Source organism: Monodelphis domestica, chromosome 5, assembly GCF_027887165.1.
Source record: "Monodelphis domestica isolate mMonDom1 chromosome 5, mMonDom1.pri, whole genome shotgun sequence".
In the NCBI taxonomy this organism is placed as follows: domain Eukaryota; kingdom Metazoa; phylum Chordata; class Mammalia; order Didelphimorphia; family Didelphidae; genus Monodelphis; species Monodelphis domestica.
Window position 1 is genome coordinate 243900085 of NC_077231.1, and position 5013 is coordinate 243905097.

The window sequence follows — 5013 nt, forward strand, 5'->3', positions numbered from 1 at the left end:
GAAATACCCATTTTTTTTTTGCCTAGGAGAAGGAATCCTTATCTGTAAATAAATGTATTCTGAGGTGTTCTGGACTTCTATCTTTTATATCACAGCTTAAAATAAATGTTTAGAACACATCTTCAATGTGAAGCTTTGCTTAATTCTCAATCAACTGCTACATCCTCGCACCAAATTATCTAATATCTACTACAATTTATATGAACCCATATATGTATATTTTATCTTCCTCTGATAAAATGCAAGCTCATTAAGAGCAGAAACTATTATTTCTGTTTCTTTTTGCATCATCCCTTTAAGGTCTACTGCCTGCACATAGTAGGGACATAATACATACTTATTTACTTGTCAGTTGTCAGGGTGAGCTAGTAGATCAATTCTTATCAGAGGATAACATAGTATGGCTGAATAGTTCCTCTCAGTTTAATCATAAATAGAGACAGAGATAAAGACTATGGAGCAGAGTAAACTCATTGTCAAACAAAAGATTAGTTATATCAGAAGTCTGACTATTTGTGATTCCCTTTAGGGTTTTCTTGTCAATAGTACAGAAGTGGTTTGCCATTTCCTTCTCCAGATTATTTTTCAGATGAGTAAATTGAGGTAAACAGGGTTAAGGTTACTCAAGGTCACCAACTGGCAGGTATCTAGGGTCAAATTTGAATTCAAGAAGATGAATCTTCCTAACTCCAGGCCTGGCACTCTATGAACTATGCCGTCTAGCTGCCCATGTCCTTTAGAGAACTAAATATTAGGACTATCCATTGAAGAGTATGTGCTACCAGGCATTGGTAGAGAGTTTTAACACCAAGGAGTTCTTTATGCCAATAAAATAACAGGTTCAGGCCTTGTGGTCTATCTTTCTCAATAAATCACTTGAGGAAAGTGGAGTATGTTTCTTCATATTTGTGACTGTAAAACTGGATCACAGATAAATGAGCTAAGTCTCTAAGGCATCTAAAAATTCTTGTTCAAGGAAAAAAAATGTACATATTACCTAAGGTGGAGAAAACTTGATTTGAAATAGAAGCAACTAGCCTGGGAAAAGACAGAGCAAGTAGATCATAGGATTTAAAACATTCCAACCCCTTAAATTTACAGTTGCATTATTTGTGTGCAGGTAGCATTATGTAGAGGAAAGAACACTCCATTTAATAGTGAAAAGACAGTCTGATCCCAGTTCCATTCTGTAATAGGTGTATAACCTTGAGAATGCCTCATCTCTTCTCTTGGTGATGATAATTCTGAGACTACTTAATGTGACATTATTCCTTAGTATACTCTCAAATCCTCTCTTCACAAAATCATAAAAAAATGATATAGTATAAAGAAGGTCATACTTAAGTCATGGGGCCTGTGTTTGAAACCTGACTCTGTCATATCATACTTATGTAAACTTTGGCAAATAATTTAACTTTTCTAATACTCAATTACCCCTTGCTTAAAATGAGCATTTTAGATTAGATCAAGGACTCTTTATTAAGGGTACATTAATTTTTCAAAAGTAATAAATTCAATGCAATATAATTGGTTTTCATTGTAGTTCAATGTAATTTATGAAGGAAATATACATTTATTAAGTGCCTACTATTTCCCAGATATTTCATAAATAGCGCATTTGATCCTCACCACAAATCATTTTCTTCTGATAATCTCATCAGTTCCTATATTTTTCATTAACCTCTTTGCTGAGGATTCTGAAATCTATTTATCCAACCCAAACCTCTCTGTTGACTTTTACTTTAACATCTCCAACTCTCTTTCAGCCATCTTAGACTAGATGACCTATCAAAATCTTAAATTCGTCATGATCAAAACTGAACTTATTTTTTCCTCCCATAGTCCTTCCTTTCCTAAATTCTGTATTATGATAGAGGATTTAATGATCCCCCTGAGTCCTCCAGGCTCACAACCTAAGTGTCATCCTCACTATTCCTCACTTCCCATATCCAACCAATTGCCAACACCTCTTGATTTCAATTTTGCATCATCTCTTAAAAAGGTCTCCACCTCTTCATGATATGAAAAGTTAATGTTAAATGCTATGCCTTTGGCCACCCAAAAAACCTTTTGATTTTAAGGCACAAGCTCAAGCTATTATTTCTTCCAAAGGCTATGGTAGGTCCTCCCTTCTTTTGTCAAGATCTTTTGTCCTTGTCAGAGATAATAGGATTATGGGAGAGCCCAATTGACCCATTTACTGACCAATAAAGAGGAAACAATTAAATCAACTATGTAGATTCCATGATGGACAGGTGCTAGTGTACTGGCGGTAACATGATGGGAAGAGACTGTCTTGGAATCCAGGAAGACCTGCTAATTCCAGAGAGCATGCCTCAAGTTACAAAGAGAAATCTCTCAGAATGTCCTGGGAAGAGAATAGATAATGATGTCAAAAGGGAGATATATAGATAGATAGATGGATAGATAGATAGATAGATAGATAGATAGATAGATAGATAGATAGATAGATAGATAGATAGATATGGCATTATAGGAATTGGGTCTCTCTCTCTCCTGGAAGCATGATTCAACTGCTTGAGACTGGCCTGGGTCTCTGTTGGCTGCTCAGTCTTCTCATGAAGTGGTGAGTTCTATGGAGTCTGTTCTGGACTGTAGAGAATCCATGGCTATTTAGATTGTAGTAAGCAATCTATTTTTTAAAAATTAATATTTTTAAATTAAAAATACAACCTCCAGATAATTTCAATCTTCACAATGAAGAGTTGGACAAGACTAACAACACTGATACTGCAACTACCTAGTGCAGAACCTCATTTCCTCATGTGAAATTTAAAATTACTCCACCTTGCTTAGTCTTTAGAATTTTAGCAACCAAGGAATGTATACACCACCCTTAAGGATTACCTGTGGGGGAGGATGGCCTATGACCAGCATGTGCTAGCAAGTGATAAATCAGAAACAACTAACTGACCCCCTGGGCTGTCCTAAGCCAAGCTTAAGCACCCATTGGTACATGTGAGACACAGGAAGTGATGTAAAGAACTGCCTAAATATTTCACATCACTTCCTGTGATTGCTCTCAGTGAGAATGGGAGCTTTGGTGGAGTTGGCCCTGGAACTCAAGCCTGGAGTAGCTCCTCAGACTGCTTCCTTTTAGACAGTCACATGGTGAATGATTAGATTGACTCCCATTTCCCTTGACTTTCTGGAGAGGCTCCTTGGCTGAGGCCTCTGAACTCCTGCCTGCCTCAGCCCAAACTGGAGCAATTTTAATTCCTTTCCCCTCTTTCTCTCATTCTTAATTTCTTCCTTCTATCATAATTAAACCACCATAAAATCCAAAACTGACTTGCGTATTTTATTGGGATTGAATTTTAAACCCTGGTGACCACTAATATAATATATTCAATCAACAACCCTAAATTTTATCTTAACAGTTATTTATTGACAATGGAAACTCTACTGACTCCCCATCACCTCTATTACTAAATATAAAATCCTTTTTTTTTACTTTTAAAGAACTTTGAAAACTAGCTCTTACTTCCCAAAATTTCTTATCTTCTTATAACTTATATTTCCCCATGTACTTGACAGTCTAATTATATTGACCTCCTTGTTATTTCACAAATAAGGCACTTTAACTCTCATCTCCAGGAATTTTCACTTCCTGCCTCTCATAGGTAGAACACCTACTCATCCCTACTTCCTGACTTCATATCTCATCTTTACCTCCTGACTTCCTCATTAGTTCCACATAAACTCCTTCTTCTTAAGAAGCCTTTTCCAATCCTTCTTAATTCTGTTCTCTCTACTAAGCATTTCCTATGTAGCCTGTGTATGAATTCTTTGTACACAACCATTTGCAAGCTATCTCCTCCATTAAATTATTGATTCTTCAAGGACAGAGACTATTTGTTTGCATTTCCTTAGATTCCCAGTGCTTAGCACAGTGTCTCGCATGTAGTAGGCTCTAAATAAATGTTTTTTGGCTGGGAGAAAGGTGCTAACATATATCCATTTTAAAGTAAAGAAAATTAAATTAGAGGTAAAGTGTCTTGCTCAGTGTCACATATCTATTAAATATCTGAGGCCATATTTGATTTCAAGTCTTCTTGACTATAGTTTCAGTACCCTACCTCATGTTCCTCCAAGTGGCCTTTAAAATCTTTTGTCAGAAATGAGTTACATGAGCTTCACATAAAAAAGTTTACAAAATCTGGGCTAAATGAACAATAGTGTCTCTTCTCCTTCTAGGCCTAGAATTCCAAGATGACTCAATCTTCATTTATAGAAGTGGGAAAAAAGGTTATTATGATATAGTTCATTTAATTCTTATATTAATAATTTCTGAATGCCCATATATTTGAAAAGAAACAACAATGTGTATGGCTCTAAAGATGCAAATAGTACATTTCATGACTAATAAAGCTTATGATCTCAGAAAGGGAAATCTATAATGAATGAAAACAGAAAATGTAAAATGAATGACTTTGATTATATAAAATTATTTTTTGTACAAACAAAACCAATGTAACCAAAATTAGAAGGAAAGCAACAAACTAGAACATTTTTATAACAAAATTCTCTGACAAAGGTTTCATTGTCCAAATATAAAGAACTAAGTCAAATTTACAAAAAAAATCAAGCCATTCCCCAATAGACAAATGGTCAAGTGACATGAGTAGGCACTTTTTACATGATGAAATAAAAACTATCCATAAGCCCATGAGAAAGTATTCTACATCTCTCCTGATTACATGAATGCAAATTAAAACAACTCTGAGGTACTACCATATACCTAGCAGACAGGCCAATTTGCTGCCAATTTGGCAGCAAAAGAAAGTGATAAATATTGGAGGGGATATGGAAAAATTGGGACATTAATACACTGATGATGGAATTGTGAATTGGTCCAACTATTCTGGATAGCAAATTGGATTCTGCGGAAAGGGCTTTAAAATAATGTCTACCCTTTGATCCAACTATACCACTGCTAAAACCTTCTGGAAAGCACAGCATGTATAGTCAGATCCTCTTCTAGATGTTACC